The sequence below is a fragment of the Podarcis gaigeae genome, assembly GCF_964106915.1.
Source record: "Podarcis gaigeae genome assembly, chromosome: 5".
Taxonomy (NCBI): Eukaryota; Metazoa; Chordata; class Lepidosauria; order Squamata; family Lacertidae; genus Podarcis; species Podarcis gaigeae.
The window spans coordinates 57,823,605-57,831,671 of NC_139681.1; positions in this window are offsets into that span (position 1 = coordinate 57,823,605).

Below are 8,067 nucleotides of genomic sequence, written 5' to 3' on the forward strand. Positions count from 1 at the left end.
TGGCACTTGGGAAGCCCGGGCTGGGGTTTCCTCGGGATACTTGAGAGCGCTCAGAGGAGAGCTTCGGCTCCGCGCGAGAGGCGAGGCCGCGTTTCCCAAGTGAGGGGCAGGGGAGGGTGTGTGCCTGAACAGATGCTCTTTTCCCAATAATATCGTCTCTCCATCACTTAGCATCGGGAAAGCAAGAGACCATCTGGTGAAGGCCTGTTATTCTATATAGCCTAGGGGACAAAATTTGGGGGTCCCGCAAGCAACTGGGAATCGAAGCACTATTACAGACGGAAGAGTTTGGTTTATTTATTTATTTTCCTTTAAAAAAAAAAAAAAAGACCTGTACAGATCTACCAGGATAAATAATTTGAATTTCCAGTATTTTCTAGTCCTTCCCAAATGGACTGCAAACAGCTACATGGTCACACCATAATGGGTCGTGGGTCTTTTTTGAACATATTTGGAATTCCCTTTCAGCTTAAAAATAAAAATACAATTTTCTGCCTAGGCGGTTGAGTCAAAGTAAAGATCTGACTAACTGTAAATTTTTGATTTTCTCCGCTTCTGCTATGACTAATCAGAGCTGTCAGTTAATTTAAAATTGTTAGTCACTGCATTAAAGTTGCTTTAAATCGGTGCAGTTAATACACCGAGAATATTTTGATAAAGAATACGGTGTGGAGAAGTGTAAAAACACACACACACCAAAGGATAAACAATTATAAAGGCTAAATGAAGAGACGGGTGGTGTTCGTTCTCTAAGATGTGCTCAGTAGGCTTTCGCGGAGCACGACTGGTACTTATTAAAATCTGATTTAGAGTCCACATTCTATAAGATCAACGTGTGACTCGATTACCCTAATGATTAATCGATTAATTCCATCAGACCCATTAACAACTCTGCAGTGGCAGTTTTTTAAAAAACAACTGTGCTTATCAATGTAATAGCAACACATCTCATCAACCAGCGAAGAATTCGACCTGCCCTTTAAAGTCCATTGCCTACCACCTTTTAAACTCCTTTGATTCCTACGAATTAAGTTCAACGGGACCTAACTTCCAAGGATGTTGCTTCAGAATCTGGATCATACATTACCTTTAGCTATTTCTGTAACAGAACTACTAAACAGATCTATAAATGCAAATTCGAACCGTATATATAAAATCCAGCCATATATTTTTTCCATTTCTTTCTTTCTCCAACAGAAACACAAACGTTCCCTTTCCCACATTTGCCGATTGCGTCTCAGGATCTTCCAGCAAATAGATAATCTTCATAATAATTGGAGGCTGACAGCGCGATATAAACGTGACTCTTGGAACTAATTGTTGTTTCCGCTACCTGCTGTTAAGGGAGGAGGTGGGAGGAAGAGCTATGGCTTTGCGTGTTCTGGCATTCTGCAGGCACTCGGAATTAATTCCTGTCTGCAGAGCTTCCCCAAACAAACCTCGCTCCAAGACGCAGCTCTGCCGTTAAGTTTGCGCGCCTGCGTAAGCGCGTTTCTGCGCGCCTATTTCTACCTCGACGCGCGCCCCCCCCCCCCACACACACACCAAGAGTTGCATTTTGTGCCTGCGTGATAATGGCTCCCGGCTCTAAATAATCCCCCTGACCTGGTAGGCTAGCATTTCTTTTTAATTATTTACCTGTTAGTGAAAGTGCTACCGCTCCCCTCCCCATTATTATTTTTTGCGTGCTAATGGTCCCTGTTCCTTTGGGCTGACAAGCCTTCTAAATCTGGCCAGCAGATCATTTCATTAAAGTTTAATGTCCGTCAATTGCCCGACATAAAAAATATAGACTCGGATCCCATCTAAAATATTAATACTTTAATGCTTGCTGTTAAATAAGCCAGGCCCCCGAGCGCCCCAAATCAATTCGCCATAATGCACTCCTCATTTGGCCACCGGCTCGGAGACATTTTTCTTGCGCTGTTATTAACTTCTGTCAATTGCTCACCCAATTAGTGCTCGCGAGAGGAGGAGGAGGAGGAGAAGGCTTTGGAAAGAGAAAGCCTCTCTCGGTTCCTTTGAAAGCCAACACCGAAAGCGAGGAATGCTGTGAACTCTCCGGGCCGCAGGACTGGAACAGGCAAGGAGGCACTGGCAGCAATCTAAGGATGGATGGATGATGGATGGATAGGAGAGCCAGGAAAAGACTAGCTCCTGGATAGAGGTGCTGACTTTTGTTTTGTTCCAATCCCATGTCTTCATTAAAACACCCTTACAGTGCAATCCTGTCTGTTGAGTCCAAAGAGGTTTCCTCGCTTGGGAGCAGCTATAGGACTGGACCTTAAATCGTTATCTACAGCTGCTGCAGGATGAGAATGGTAGGGAGAGTCTAAGCGCAGGCGATTTGGGAACGGGGTGTGTGCTGTGATAAGCGAGCAAGCCAGCCCTCCTCCTACTGTTTTTCATTGAGGGGGTTGTTTAAGAAGTGTGACTCCCCGACCCCCCCCCCCATGCTAAAATGGCACAGTGCGTTTTGGCACAGCAGGGCTCTGCCATCTCCCCACCTCATTCTGCTAGATGTGTAGACCCGGAGTAAGCGAGGTGTAAAGAGAGCCGGTATCATCCTTGTCAAAAGCTTAGCCTGATCCTAAATACTGCTCTGAAGTAAATCACACTAAGTTCGACGTTGCTGTTTCCGAAGCCATTTCGCGCACTGGCCGGGTGAACAGATTCCACTATGTTCAGTAATTACCTTTAGAATGGCAGCCTCTAACTTCAGTCTGGATCCCTCCCCTCCTTTGCCGGGTCGACTCCTTGTGGGGCCTTGGACAAACCTTTACTTTTGTCGGGTTGCTGTAAATCCCTTGGCAAATTTGTAAGAGCTGCGGGAATGACACACTGCGGGAGCAGGAAATATTAGCGGAATATTTGCCCTTGAAAATGAATTGCGGAGAATTTAGGCTGGTCTGCGAGTTTATAGATCGGAAAGATGAACAACAAATCACTTTCGAGAAGCTCAGAGATAATTGCCACAAAGCTTTGTATCCAAAATTAAGAAACAAATACACAAACAAACAAACCCCTCTGACTTAAATAAAGATGGTGATGGATTGTGAGACACTGGACCAAAACAATAACAATAACAACAACAAAGTTGAAATATTCTGAAAATATTAACGAATTGGAAGCACGGTTGTGGAACGACAGGTGATGTGGTGGGTGACAAAAAAATGCTTTTTATATGCCAGTCGATTATGCGATGGGTTGCTGGGATCTCCGTCTGCCACTTACTCTCTCGTTCTTCATCCTGAGAATATAAACCTCTCTCTCTCTCTCTCACACACACACACACACACGCACGCACGCACGCACGCACAAAACCCATCTCACCAACTGCGATCAGATGCGCTCTGATTTCGTATCGTGGAGTTAAACCTTTCCTTTTTAGCTATTTTATCTTCCCAGGCATATATGCCTGTTGACACGCCAATTTAGCAGACGGAACAGTCCGTTTCATTCAGCTTAAAAACAATCATTTCAAACAGAAATACTTTAGCTCCTTGAAACTGCCACAGAGTCTGGTCAATTTCAAACAGCCAAACGGACTCTAGAAGAAGACGGAGTGGGGGTGGAGTGGAGCAAAGGAAACGCCACGTGTTGATTTACAGAGGTGAAGTTTCCGCCGATACCCCCCCCCCTGACACAACCTCCATAGTGAACACATATTTTAAATAAAGTGTAAGCAAATCTGAACAAATGGACAATTGACTCGAGTTCATCTTAAAGGGTTGCTTTCAAAGCCCATGAAAACTGCTTGGCTGTGTTTTATATTATACCGAAGTTTATCCAGGCTCTTAATTTCGAAAAAGAAAGAGCTGCTAACTTGCTTCATTGTTCCGAAATGGATAATAGCTGTACTTATCCAATAATGAGGGACACTTTCAAAGCACATTCTCAATAAAAAGTTTGCATTTTTGTCACCATGGTTTTGGTTTAAAATTATGCTGATTTATGCCTTTGACTTTCACGGCTTACATCTAATAAAATGATTGCACTGAGGTCTTTGTTAAATGGTTTGAGCAAAATAGGGAAAAAATGGTTGCATGTGTAAGGCTACAGCCCTTATGCACTTTCCTGAAAACAAACCCCTGTTTAAACACAATTGGATGTACGTCGGGTGACGAATACAGTTTGGTCCCAAATTAATTTCAGTTCAAGTATAACTGAATCAAATTGAGTAGTAAGGGAATCCCTTGAGTCCAGATAAAAACCTGCTCTCTCCGTCTGCTCTCATTGAAGAGATGGGAGGGGAAGCGAGGAAGTTCCACTTGAGAACTGGAGGCAAACCAGACAGAGTTGACCAAGTTAACAGCAGGACAAAGAACGGGATCTGCATTCTTTGAGAATGTTTTCAAACGGGTTGTGCTGCCTTGCGTAGTTGTAGCGATGTGGATGTGTGCGGAAATAATAATGGCAGTAGCAAATGTTGTAGTGGTGTCGTCGCATAAACATCACTGGGTGGCATTCCTTGAATAATAAGAAAGTGAGAATAGCCCTGCAGGATCAGACCAAAAACTGATCTAGTCCAGTATCCTGTTCTCACAGTGGCCAACCTGATCCTTATTCTGGGATGGCCCCGAGCAGGACCTGAGGACAACAGAACTCTCCTCTATGTGCCTTTCAAATATTTAGGTTTCAAATTGTGCCGACGTGACATTGACTTCCCTGAAACTTAAATCACCCTGAAACCAATAGAATAAATTTAATTCGAGATGATTTTAAGGTTAGTGTCTTTGTTCTCTGACTCTCAGTCAATGAGGTTTTGGTTCAAGTCCCACCCACCCCTTATTTTGTTTGTTTTAGATTGTAAGCCCCTCGGGGCAAGGGACCTGCCTAACCTGTTTTTCTAAAGCGCCATGTCCATAGATGGCGCTATATTAAGAATAACAACATTAGCCTGATCCTGCTTGGGAAGAACTGGCCCGTCCATCGGTAGCCGCAGCTATTAGTAAACATACTGGCATATAAATTTAGAAAATATGCAAACTATTTCCTCTGTGAAAGTAATTCTAAACTGATTTGAAAGGGGAGAGCTGCAATCTGAGGCAATAAGAAGGGAAGCAAGGGGGAACGGAGATGATTCTAGGTCCTGGGAAATGGGGCTCCCAATTTCACTCAGCTCTGAAGGGACCCAGCAAAGCACAGAAACAGGTGTAGTGGAATCATCTGGAATCAGAAAAAAACCCTCTAAGCAAGTTTCCCCCTTCGCCAGTGTAGGAAAATGTGGTATTTCTTACATGTATCCTATTCACCGTGCTGGTTTTGAAAATGTCTGGGAAACTCCCCTCCCTTCTAAAACAATATTTCCTGGACACAATTCCTCGAAAGGATGGTCAGTGTGGTTTTGTGGTTAGAGTGCTGGACGGAAGCTCAAATTCCCATGTAGCCAAGAGTAACCTTGGGCCCAGCACTACCTCTCAGCCTAACCTACCTTCTAGGGTTATTGTTGTGAGGACAAAAACAGAGAGAAAGAAGACCATGTGTGCCCACCTTGAGCTGCTTGGGGGAAAGGTGGAGTGTATACGTAATTAATGAATTAAGTCCTGCGCTTTCTGACCTGGCCTGGAAGCAAGCGCCCTTGCCCTCAGTGAGACAGCGCCTGAATCAATGTGGATAAAATTGGGGTTCACACGCAAGAGACTTTTCCTTAGTTCTGAAATCGTCAGTGCTGCTCAAAACAATCTTCCGTAGAAATATTGGGGGTTTGGGGGGGCTTTTTTATAGGAGCGTTCAAAAGTGCCAATCTCAACCCTTTCCTGTGGTTTTCGTTAGCAGCAGCAGAACTAGCAACAAGCTTTCCATCATAGCTGCGTAGGCGCGATCCTGAACTTTAACGAGTCTCCTTCTTTGCTAGGGGTTGCGATTGAATCTGTAAACGCGTTTTAAAAATGAAATGATAGCTCCAGTCCTCTACACACTTGAACTCAATGGGACTTAATTCTGCGTAGACGTACATAGGGCTGCTCCATAAACTTCTTAAAAGTTTGTGTCGTTGGCACATTACTTTTAGAGGACGCAAACTGCTTGGTGGAAGGGGGGAGTGAACTCCGGGGGGGGGGGACATCTAGAATCCAGAGGAATGATAATTGTCACGTCATTACCTTACCGGTTTTCAGAAGCTCAATACTAGAGCTACTTTTTGAGTCATTATTGTACAGTGGAGAACGCTGGAAGATTTGGGTTGGGGTTGAAGTCCTGTCTCTATATCCACCTTGCCCCTTGGAGGGAATGGGAAAGTGCAGCATATAACATAGTATTCAACTAAGTTTTACCCATTGAAATTAATGAGCACGACTCATTATTTCAGTGGGTCTATTTAATGGACTTGCCACCCCATGACTATAACCTCTGCGTTTTAGCGGATTCGACTTTCTTGTTCTGAGAGCTTCGTGGTCCAACCTGAGAAAACGCTACGGGGGTTACCCTGCCTTTCCTACCAAAGCTCCAGGGACCCCAACTCCTTGAGATCTAAATCACAAGCCTATCTTATTAAGAAGATTGTCGTATTAATAGACTGGGAGGCGGGGGGGGGGGATGCTTCGGTTTAGGCCCAGGTAGGACAACCTCGAGAACTAAAGTAGCTCTTGCAGAATTATGAGGGCACAATGGAAGGATGGGTGGTTGAGGGCATTCCTTGAAGCTGCGGTTCCACGAGGCTGGTAGAAGCTTTGTCTGGGAACCCTAAGACGGAGTTCAGCTGGCTCGGAATCCACTTGTTCGACACACGGACGGTCTGGACTCCTTAAATTTTCTGCGCCTGCCTGTCCACGTGGACAGACCAAACCTTGCACTGGAAACTGAGTCAGCAGCCAGAGCAGATCAGGCCACACTCTGAAATACATTATGCGGGTATAAGTCTTGTTGAAGCACCATACTTCTGAATTTTGAAAATCAGCTTCTAAAAAATTGCCCTGGGACTGTTGAGCTGAAGGGAAGGACATCCTGCCAGGTCGCTGGTGCTCACTCTTCACCAGCTTCATGAGAGTTAGAATCCAACAACACCTGGGGAGCCACATGCTCCCTATCCCTGGCTTAAAGTGGGTGGGGGTGTGTGTGTCACTTGTGCATATCAGATGATACTTCAGAGATTATATAATTTTAGAAGTTGGTACCTGAATTCCCCTCCCCTCCCCGTTGTCCATTGCATTTCGGTGTGAAGATCTGATGAACTCCAATATGTTCATTTTTCTTCTTCCATCTGATCCTACATATATATATATGTGTATGTATGTAAAAAGCAGTAGCTGGGCTCTCAGTTTTGTGGTTTTTAAGAGGTATGAAAGCGAAATTAAAATGAAAGACTCAGGCCTTTAAAAAACTAAACCCACACCCACTAAATCATAGTCAGAGTAGACCCTACTCTAAACGGTCTTAAGTTCATTTATTTTAATGGGTCTGCTGTGAGGACGACTAACAGTATCACGCACTGTGTGGAGAAGTATGAATGGCCGAACACCTCGCCTTCCCACCCAGTTTTGGAGGACATGTTCCGCTTAGGTGGGGTCGTATAGCATGAACCTGGGGATCGGGACCACGAAGTGGCCCATTGGAAAGCCGTCGCCGACCCATCAACTTGACCCTCCATGCTCCATCTTCATCTCGTCCTCCGTCTTGCCCGCTGACTACATTAGCCCAGGCAAGTCTATGGACTGTGCGCAACTTAGCAGACTGGGCGCCCAGCCTCTGCGTGCTGGGCCTGCAGTTGACGAGGATCTCAAGAAGAAGGAAAGGGCCTCTTCCTTTCCTTTCCCCTACGTGGCTTTTAACAAGGTTCTTCATTCCCTGCCCCGCCACCGGCTGGGTCTGGGACGCAAGCGGTGCTAAAAAATAACGGGGCGCAGAATTGCGGCCGCGCGGATAATGCGCTGACTCAGGCGAGAGGTTGCGCGGGCACTTCGCCGTCTCCCCAAGCGCCAGTGCTCTGACTCTGCTGCGCAGACGACTCGTCTTGCTAGGGTCCATGGGTGCCTGGCGGGGCTCCCCGCTTGGGTTTGGCTGGGAAAGAAACTCCTTTTCTTCTCCCTCCCTCCCTCCCTCCCTTCCTCCCTCCCTCCCTCTTTCTCC